The sequence below is a fragment of the Triticum dicoccoides genome, chromosome 3B, assembly GCF_002162155.2.
Source record: "Triticum dicoccoides isolate Atlit2015 ecotype Zavitan chromosome 3B, WEW_v2.0, whole genome shotgun sequence".
NCBI classification, from domain to species: Eukaryota; Viridiplantae; Streptophyta; class Magnoliopsida; order Poales; family Poaceae; genus Triticum; species Triticum dicoccoides.
Window position 1 is genome coordinate 559,423,924 of NC_041385.1, and position 10,961 is coordinate 559,434,884.

At 42.4% G+C, this 10,961-nt stretch overlaps 1 long non-coding RNA gene across 8 annotated transcripts; it reads left to right on the forward strand.

Moving 5' to 3' along the window:
• The first annotated feature begins 349 nt into the window (after nt 1-349).
• On the forward strand, nt 350-9,319 carry LOC119277067. Of its 8 annotated transcripts, XR_005136927.1 has the most exons (8): nt 350-982; nt 1,190-1,234; nt 1,332-1,372; nt 2,369-3,600; nt 4,183-4,338; nt 5,067-5,290; nt 5,445-5,650; nt 8,814-9,319. It is a non-coding gene; the product is annotated as an uncharacterized LOC119277067 (long non-coding RNA). The 8 variants fall into 8 exon arrangements; XR_005136928.1 differs by lacking the exon at nt 5,445-5,650; XR_005136926.1 differs by lacking the exons at nt 5,067-5,290; nt 5,445-5,650 and adding an exon at nt 3,817-3,926 and having other exon boundaries at nt 8,814-9,289.
• The last annotated feature ends 1,642 nt before the right edge of the window (nt 9,320-10,961 follow it).

Sequence of the window (10,961 nt, forward strand, 5' to 3'; positions counted from 1 at the left end):
GAATAGCATCAGTCCTGGTTAGTTTCATCCAAATCATGCAAATTAGAGTCCAAAACAAGAGCAAAAGCGTTAGAAAAAGTAGATACAATGGAGACATATCAACTCTCCAAGCTTAACCCATTGCTTGTCCTCGAGCAATTCAGTTGACAAACTGAAAGTGATAAAGAAAAACTTCTACGAACTCTTTTGTTCTTGTTTACACACACACATATATAGGACAGGGCTATTATGTTACTAGTAACAGAATACTGTTACCCTCTGTCCTATATAGGCCCGATTGATAGATTCCCCGAGGCCTAACTGGTATGCACCGGAAAAAAGAAAAGAAAAAGTAAGCCCACCTCGTGAACCCTACCTCCTGCAAATCATCCCGACCTCGCGTCCCTCCCGTGCACCGCCGGGCCGCCCATGCTTCCGAGCGCGCAGCCGCCAGCCTTCTCCCCACCGTGCCGCCAACCAGCCTCCTTCCAGCACGCCTCCGACCGGCCTCTCCCCGAGCGCGCCGCCGTCCAGCCTCCTCCCCGAGCGCGCCGCCGCCAGGCCTCCTCCCCACCGCACCGTCGGTCGGGCCTCCTCCCTACTGTGCCGCCGCCCAGCCTCCTCCCCACCGTGCCGCCGCCCGACCTCCTCCAAGCGCGCCTACAGCCGACCTCTCCCCCACCGCGCCGCCGCCAGGCCTTCTCCCAACCGCGCCGCTGGCCGGCCTTCTCCCCATCACCGGCAGCTTCTTCGTTCTTCTTTGGCCGCCTCCCTTCCTCCAACCTCCCGCATCTCGCACTGCCCACAGCACAATGCCATCTCCCGGTGGGGCTCCGCCACCGGAGCGCCTTGTCCATTCACAGCCACCACTCCAGGCTGTTCAACGCCACCACCCGAAGTGATTCACCACCTCCCTCTGCTGCCCCTCCTATGTTTGTTGGTGTAGCCAGCGGCGCTCTGCCCCTCTTCTACTTACCCTGTCCATCTTCGCAACTCCTCGCAGGTGATTGCTCGCCCATCGTGTGGTGGTGTGTACTCAACTGAATGTTCACCACTGTTCGAACTATAGCGCTAAGAATTTGTTCTCTTCTCTAAAATTTTGTTGCATGTTCGCTTTCCTATCTTCTTTCTGCATTATTCTTTGGCTGGATCATGCTGGAGATTCCTCACAGACTGCCTGTGTTTGTAAATTGTGATTTGTTGTGGTCAGGGCATGACGAGGATACTGCTGACATTGATCCCACACTTCCGGGAGGTGAGCTAGTACTACTATAGTTCTCTCTATATCTGTGGAGAAAGCTGCCTATTTTGATTTGAGATAGGTGTTGAAAATTGCCTTTGTGAATCTTCAGGTTGTTCTGATGGCCTTCGAGTGACTACATAGCAGTGAAAGGTAATGCGGTGCCCGTGTTGCGGCACAAGTGTAGAAATGTTGGTTTTATCTACTGTAAAGTATAACTCTGGTGTGACTGTGTGCTAGGGAACAATGAGGTTCAAGTTTTGGTAGCAAAAAATATTTGTGTTAGTTCAATAGGAAAAGTAAAACAAGTATTAATTTAGTTGTATATGTGTACACCGCGGTAGCAGTTCGGTACAATAAATTACATCAGTTCTTTAAACAAAAAAAGAAACACATTTTCTGGTTTAGCGTCTATACTAAAACAAAACTTGCATTCTCTCCCTAAGTACACCGCTTGCATTCTCTCCCTAAGTACTCCTAAAAAGCTCTTTATTCTAATTACTTCCTAAATAAATTAGTTTGTGTCCTGGTACTTCCCTAATCTCTACATTTTAGGCATGCGACTTTACAGAAAAAATTGGCAGCCTATTCTTATTGTCGCGTTCAGATCAGTAATGTATATATAGTGAAAATTGTGGTGGTAATACCACCAATCAACCATTTGTCTAATTAAACAGAAATACACAACGAAAAAGCAAATAAATTAACTAGTTCAGCCATGTAGGTAATCACAACAATGTCCATTTTACATTGTATAGAGGCTACATCAGTTCAGTATGAAAAAAAGGAACACAATGAGTTAACTTTGCAAGTACATCAGTTCACCTTGAATAAAATACAGAAGTGCACCTTCAAGATTTCCATCAGTTCGCTTATAAAAAAACAGAAAGTATTTGAATAAAAAAAATTGTGGGTAAGTAAACCAATCATGTTCTTGTAGTTTGGAGGGAAAACATAATAAGTTCTACGGAAATAAATATAGAAGTTCATATTTCAAACAAATGAAGTATTTGGGAAGTAAAATGAAGTATTTCAATGTACACATCTTTTTAGGTTTCGTTGTGAACATGTAATGCCACTGTACATGAACTTGTTGTTCTTTTGACATGAACTTGTGCATGCTAATGGGTGGCTGTTGTGTGTGTGCAGGGACGGTGGCATGAAGCAGTTGAGTAGGTGTGCTTGGTGAGAAGCTACTGAACTTATTCAGACACTACAAATATAGTCCCACACAGCCTCTCAACACCACTTCTTGAATCTGCTTGAACCTTCATGGCCCAGGCCGTTCACTGCCTCCACACAAGGCCGTTCGATGACGCAACGCTCAAGCCATTCACCCTTGCTAGCACCCTAGACTCCCATGAAATATCTAGTCAAAAAATGGTCGTAAGTGCAAATACACTACACACGCTGAGCTGCAACAGGACACGGTGACATCACTTCTTTTGGGTTGTTTTCTGTATGCATTTTTGTTATTAAATTTAGTACAACGAAACACATGAATCTCCAGCGGGTACCAAATTACTGATTCCTTAAAACAATTAGTAGATTTCACCATTGGTTGGTCTACTTGTGTAAATCTGTCAGTTCATGACAAGTAACTTCTGATGCTAGAAAATGCAGGATGTTTGTGTGAATCTTGCTTGTTTCAGAGAGAAAAAGAGTTGGTACTTGCATCACATGGTGTACTGAACAAACATACACATTCACATAAACATGCTAACAACTCCTCTTGCTATACTCATGCTTGTACTTGTTTATTTTTCTTGTTTGGGAAATGGTTTCCTATCCTCCTAACAGCTTTCTCAAATTTCATTTAATTTAGTTTCAAATCAAACCAGAGCTAATGCATAAATGTCATTGAGTGGGGTTGCTAGGAAGATTTGCATTAGAGAATGCTTTGTTGGAAAAGCTTCTATTAGTATTATTAACAACAAAACTCTCGGTGGACATAGACCGTAAATCTTGAGACTATTTTCGCCATTTTTTGCCCTTTGGTGTTTGGAAATTCTAAATTTTGTTGATTTCAACTTGATGAATACAAAGATATATGCCATGAGTTTTCAATTATATCTCTTCTATTGTAATTGATTATTGGTGCTTATTAGTAGATATACATGTATGAGTTCACTCCTGACTATTGTAATAAAGTTTTTTAGGATTTGGAAGTATCTAGTCTGGATTGACAGTGTACATACATAAAAATTAATCCCTAATGGATATTTAAGATCACTATTTTTCTGAACAGGGTAAGATGATTCAACATGGAGTACAACTGTTGTTGAATATGACTTGTGTACTTGCTGGACAATAGTGTATGAACTTTTCCGATGGATATAGCAAGCCGGCGCAAAAAGAGGACTCATACGATGCTTCTCCAGGTTGTCTGCTGCGACACCCTCTCACAACAATCTCTCTTTTTCTCTGCTTCTACTATTAAAATCCGTACATGTGTTGTTCTGCTGATTGAGTACTTTGGGAAGATGCAAAAAGAACATGTTTAGATGGTTGCTTTTTATGTGTATTTGTCACTATTCCTATGAGTACCAATTTTTTTTAAATGTTTATTTTGTGCTCCCGCGTATGTATTTGGGCAGTACAAACACATCGTTATGGTGGGTACAGATGCGGCACCATGGGCAGTACAAACACATCGTCATAGTGAGTACACATGTGGCACCTTGGGCAGTACAAACACATCGTCATAGTGAGTACAAATGTTATGCAGTACGCATCTTTTTAATACAAACTTTTTAATAGTTTCTTTTTGAACTTCTCCCAATTAATATGCATGAACTTGATTATCTTTTTAACATGTACTGATATCAGCTTCGTTGGATTTTGGTGTGTGTGCTTGTAACACAATCAGTTTAGATCTCGAGAGACGATAAGTTCAAGTTCACTAGTATTTATAAATGTTGGTTGCAGTACTAGTATTTACAAATTTCTTATAATCTCCACAGGTCGGAGCGTACATATCTCGAGTGACGGGAGTAAAGTCTAGTCTGCGAAAGTAGTTGTACTGATGCGCTACTGGTGGCGTGAAGTCTAGTCTGCTGAGGATTATTCTATTTTGCAGTCTAATGGTGCACTGCTGGTGGCATGAAAGCAATCAAATGGTAAATTACTGACCCTTATAACCTCTTGTGCTGCACGACTGCTAGTTCTTCAACTAAAAAAATACATTCTCCTGGCATGCTTTCTAGATGTGGTATTACATGATATCAGTCCCCAAAAAATATAAATTTCTTATATTGTCAGTTCAATTTTCTCTAGTATGTATGTTCTAAAGATGATGAGACAATGGTTTGGTGGATATGATGCATGTTTGTTTGCTTTTTATCATGATATATAAAAAGATGCTGGTAGCTCTATTACCTATACTACAATAGTTCATTGACAAAAAATATATCAGTTCAATACATACTTGGAAAAAGTTCAATACTAAGTGTTCTTTGCCTAGATAGTGCCTATAAGAAATTAAATCACGCATTTCCATAAAACTATGTACTAATAATCAGAACTCGTGCATTTCCATAAAATTATGTAAGTTTCGTGTGTGTGCTGCTACAAATCTGAAATATTTTTCCAATCATACTAGTACTAATGCAATCACCTAAAAAAGTTGAAGATGAATTCTGTAAGTTTAGTGCATGTGCTGCTACAAATCCAAACTTCTTGTCCAATCATTCTAGTACTAATGAAAGATCGAGTTGACTGGAATAATTTAGTCGATTCCTGAGACCCTTACTAGTCCCTCCATGTATAGAAGTTGTGCCTGATAGCCATACATGACTTTTCTCTTTGTTGGCTGCTTGTTTTTGTAAAATTCTTTGAACTTATTTAGGTGATATATTTGGACCTTTGCCTCGTCAGTACAACAGCACGTTCCACAACCGGTCATTAGAAAGACCTGCGTGCAGGCCATCCTGTGCTCCATCCTCGGTCCAGCTCAGTCATCTCTCTCTCATCCTCTCTCTCTGCTCCGTGTGTGTATGGAGTGGGAGGAGATAGAGCAGAGGAGTGGGAGACCCTTCCATGGCGAATTCATAGGCATCTTCCATGGAGATTGTGAGCTCTCTCGATTATTGCTTGAGGATTTATGTTGTTGGTCTGTCCACTTTAGTTCCTGTATAGTGTCCTCCTCTTTTTCTAGTGTTCCTCTTTCGATGTTCCTGCATGTGTTTAATAACCCACTGATATGATTTCTGGAAATAAGCTTCAGTACAAAGAAGCTTCAGTATGAGAAAAAATGGGTCGTCGGTTCATCCATGTGCAACCTCCTGCATGGTCGACCATTTTTATTTGGAGCCTATTCGCTCTAATGCACAACAGAGGTTGGTGCTCACCTTCTTCGAGACCACTGCCTGCCGTCTGCTCCCACATTTTCAGGCTCCTACGACAAGACCTACTGCCTCGCCACCGCCACCGGTGAGCAAGCACACATAAAAAATCTTCCATTTTTGTTTCTTTTAACCTCAGAACCTTGCTTACAAACAAACACAATAATAACACCGTTAGTCTGAACATTCCTGCACCACCACCAGCCTGTCCACCATAGTTGATGGCAACCGTCCAAGTTGAGCGCTGATGGTAGTCCTTTGTGTGCATCAATGACACTTTCTCACACGCCGCCGCCTAGCCCACGCCCACAGCCATCCACCTCACCACCGCGAGGCACCTCCCGTACATCAGTGCCAAGAGCCTCTCTCCGCCACCATGCCTGGTAGTTGAACTTACATGGGATGACCTGTGACCAACTGCCCCGCCTCTACAAGCTTCTCGGGGATGACTTGGTAGTCGCTGGGATTCCCTATGTATTCTTTCCTCAGTCCATAGAGAAACATGGGAATAGTTCGATCGTGTTGTCGATAGATAGTTCAATTTTATATATCATAAGAAGAAAAAGAACATGTTTTCTATAGGAGAAAATCAAAAACATTATTAGCAACTCACCATGTATTCTATCATCAGTTCTGTGTGTGTTAGAGAGAGGGTTCGGCGTCTCATTGTTTTCACTTGCCCCGAAAAAAATGTTCTATTGGAGATTAGGAACATTGCATTTACATATTTTTAAACAAAGAACTAATCACTTCATATAAGTTCAAAACTTCCACTCCTCGCGCTTTTGCGACCGCGTCGCCCTCGCGGGTGACCGGCCGCGCATCGCCGCCTCCCTCCTCCGGTCCCCACCTCTCCCCTTCCTCCTGCCGCCATCGCAGGCGCCCGCGGCCGCCCTGGCCCCGGGGTCACTGGTGGCGGCGGCCCCCTGACCTTCCCCTCCCGGTGGCTCTCCGGCGCGGGGCGGAGCTGCACCGGGGGGGTGCTCCTAGGCGGCGATGGACCGGGTGGCGGCGGGGTTCCCTGTCGTGGCGCGGGCGGGCGGCTGGACGGCGGCGGCGGCGTTGGCGGCGGGGCGGCGCTGCGGTGGGTCCTGGCAGCGGCTCTCGGCCCAGATCTGGGCCCTATGGGCCCCATCTGGGCCTGGGCGGGCTGGCGGCGGGGCTGATCCGTGGCGACTCTTTTGAGAGGCGGGGGAGCAGCGCTGAGCGGCGAGGTGCTGGCGGCGCCGGCGCCAGCCTGCTGCAGCATGGCCGGCGGGGCTTAGTGGGCCCGTTGAGGGCCTGGCCGGGCCTGGGGTGGCCTGGTTTGCCCCGCTGCCGTGTCCGGACGGCAACCGCGACTATGCCGGAGGCGCGGGCCTCTCGCACGATGGCGGAGGAGGAGGTTCCCTCCCGCTCGGCCTTGGCATTGCTGCTCCTGTCGCTTGGCTCTTCTCTCCGGCCTTCTTGGCCTCGTGTTGGTGCTCGTAGTGAGACAGCTTGGGTGGCGGCGCATCCGCAATGGCGCATTGTGTTGGGTGGTGGTTTGGTTGGTCGGCTCCGGTTGGGCGGTGGGGTTGGTGTGCGGGAGAAATCCTTGCCGGTTCGGCCGGCTCCGATGCGGTGACACCGACGGGTGCCACCTTTCCTTCTTGGAGGGTGTCGATGGTAGCCATCTTCCACTTCCCTCAACGGACCGGGGGAAACCCTAGGACTCGTCCGGGCGGCAGCGTCGTAGCCGTCGCATTCCTTCTTGAAGGTGCCGCTTGGTACGCGGCAGATCGGAGCCTCGGGCGGTGGTGGTGTGTCTCCGGAGGGCGCAGCGGTGGCGGTTCATCCATGCTTTGTCGAACTGCCGTTGTTGGCATTCTTTTCTTCTTCTTTTTTGGGCTTGTTGTGCTGCTCGCCCCAGCAATGCTATGTGTATGGTGTTCGTTGCTTTGGAATACAAACGGGGGGAAACCCTTTTTCGGTAAAGACAAAGCGTCGAAAGTTCAATTGAAAGCTCTCACCAGCGTCGTGACCTCCCCCAGCCAGCCCCCACGGCTTGCCTCGATGGTGCCCCCAAGCCGGTCTAGAACCACCATGATGAATAGAAATCCATCCAACTATTCACTTATGCCCTCATGATCATTTTATTATATAGACGTGCCTTTTCTGTTGTACTCTCCTTGTTATTTGCTTGTCAAAATTTAGTTTTAATCCACTACAATTTTCATGAGTGGATTTAAAAATCAACAAATGCACAATTTAAAAATGCATACAACAACTACAAAATATCAATTTAGTTTGGTCCAAATTGTAATTTTAGTTCAGTCCAATTCCTAGTTTTAGTTCAGTTCAAATTCCAATTTTAGTTCAATTCAATTTTTATTTTTAGTTTAGTTAAGTTCTATTCTTATTTTTTGTTTACTTGGACAAATGTTCAATATTAAATGCCCAGATAGTGCCTAGAAAAAATGAAGATAGGTTTGTAGTGATGTTTATGATAGACTGGTAGTTGAAAGATTTAGAGGTAAAACATATTTTCTTGCAATCTGTTGAATGTTTCAATTCATTGTGTGCGAATTTTGTTATAGCAAAAAACTGAATGGTAGATAAGATGACTATAGTTATGGCAAAAACAGTGAAACTTTTAAAAGTTTTTTTAAATCTCGGGTTAATACATGAACATGGTCGTATTTTAACATGTACTTACATCAGCTCGCCAGAGCTGTTCGTGTACTTGTAACAAAATCAACTAAGACTTTTGAGATACTATAAGTTCAGAGAAAAAAATCACAAAAAGGAGGGCGTTCACCCTTACAACCTCAAGAGGCCACACAATGAGGCCGTGTGACGATGCAGCGATCAGGCCGTCCACCTCTGCCACAAGAGGCCACACAAAACATGTACTGTGTTTTTTTTCAGTACATGTGTTTGTGTGCTTTTCAGTTCACCTACTTAACGATATTATGTCCAATTTCCCCTTTGTTTTCCCCTTTTGTTCCTATAGTACAATAGGTGTTTCTGTTATGCCTTAATAAGAATTTAAAAAAACTTGTATGGATCGAAACTACCATATGCTCTATTCTATTCTTGTAAATGAAGCTCCACTTCTGTTATGTTTGAAGTTACTTGGCATAAAAAATTTGTATATGTTTTATTGTAAAAACCATATATAAAATGTCTGGATGCATGCTATCATAAATCTGAAAATAAACTTAGCACGGTTCCTATATTTTATTCAAGTTCGAAGCTAAACATTTCTAACAGCTTATTGCTCCTTGCAGGATACACACAATTCATCGCATTTGTCATCGACCGGTTGCACCACTATCTTCAGAAGCTCATCACCGTGAGGAAATCAGCCAACACCTCCCGGAGAGGAGGTTGGAAAATTCCAAATGGAGTTCAAACATGAATTTGAGAAAATGATTCCTCGGCTAAGTTCGAAAAATGTCATTCTGTGAAGTTCTGCTATTCAGCCATGGACTAGTCAATGGTGGAGTTGCAATTTTGTTTCTTTTGTGCATACATGAATTGAATGTAATCAACGGAAAGAAACATATGTTGATTCTCCAAGTTAGAGTTCATTTTTATTTTCTTACAAGTAGCAAAACTGCCTCTGTATATCAGTGCAACTTTTGCGTGATCTTGTGTTCATAAATCTTGTAGTACTGTTTTTACAGGGATCTTTCTAGTACTTTGTAAAGCAAGCATGATCCATTTGTAAAAATATGGCAAAAGACATCCTTCACTCTTGCAATCTTTTGCTAAAAAAATGTTTTAAGTTCAATGGATGCCATCGAGAAAGTTCAAACATTTGATATTCCTGTGCTCATATTCTCTAGCTGAATGTTATTTTTTTGTGATTCGTCGCATACTTTGCGAGATGAAAAAAATTTCTCTCCAGGTTTTCTACTCTTTATATGAGTGGTGAATGTGTTCTCCACTCTCTTATCTATTTTGGTTGATGACCCTGTGGACATAAAAAAATTATATGGGAAAGCTCGTGTAGTACTAGCATATAAGTGATAGAAAACTAAACAAGGAAAGTTCAAACAAGAAGCTCTATGCACTTTCCTGTCTATTTTGGTTGATGTTCACCAATGGACAAAATTATTGTATGGAAAAGTACGTGTATTACTAGCATATAAGTTCAAAAAACAAACCGCAATCAGTTCCATGAAAATGCAAAGAAGTTCAAAATATAAAAAATTTCTAGAGTGCTCATCCAACACGGTTAAAAAAATCTAGTCCATCCATGTATTACTAACATATAAGTTCAAAAGATTAAACACGGTTAGTGCATCTATTGAATTCAAGAAAATCCTAAGAAGATCAGTACAAACTCATAAGGAGATCAGTACGAGTTCAAGTGATCAACCCCTAAACATTTTCTTTGAAAAAAATCATTCAATTCAACGATATAAATCATGCAAGTTCGGGGACGATAATACCATGAACCGTTGAAAAATTACGAGGATAACCATACAGAAAAAACAGAGTAAAGTCTAGTCTGTGAAAATACGCTCAGTACAAAACCATATGGACATCTGTTCAAATACTCTTTTTCTGGAACCTTTCAAAATTACTCTATGAAAAATACATCAGTACAAATGCACACGTAGATCGGTACAAGTACTCTGTTTTTTCTGACGGAAAAACAACATGATGGGTCTTACCGTAATCCAAATTACTCTTCAGCGGTTGTGAATTTGAGAAAACGTTCAATATGACTAAGTTTCGTATTTTCGATATCTTTCCAATCGTATATTATTTGCCTCATTTCGACAGACTTTTTTAAAAAAACGCATTTGAAATCAAATTTGACCGTATTTGAATTTGTTTTTAAACCATAAGGAATTAGAAAACATTTCAATACGAAAAATTTGCGCATTTTCCATAGCTTTCCAACGCCGTATCATTTGCATCAATTCGACAAACCGTTTGCAAAAAATCACGAAAATATGTTTCGCCCAGAATTTCACCGTTTCCAAATTACTTTTAAATCGTATAGAATTAGAAAAAACATTAGATATATGGAAGATTCGGATTTTCACCAGCTTTCCAATGCCATCTTATTTGCTCAATTCCGACAAACCTTCTGAAAATTGAGTCCAAAATACGATACACGTTCGGTTTAAAAAAATGGTTTTTTCAAAACTACTCTTAAACCAGAACGATTTTGCAAAAACGTTCAATATACTTGAAATATAGTTGTTAAGAGCTATCCAACGATATATTACACACCCTGTTCCGACAAAAAGCTGCAGAAAAGTTTTGAACTAAAAAAGACAATCTGTTAAACAGAACTGAAGGATCAGTTCAACCGCTCAAAAATCATCAGTACAATTGCTCAAAAATCATTAGTACAACCACCTGAAACCGTCAGTTCAAGTAGGGTAATCGAATAATATTTTGTTTCGCGAAACAAA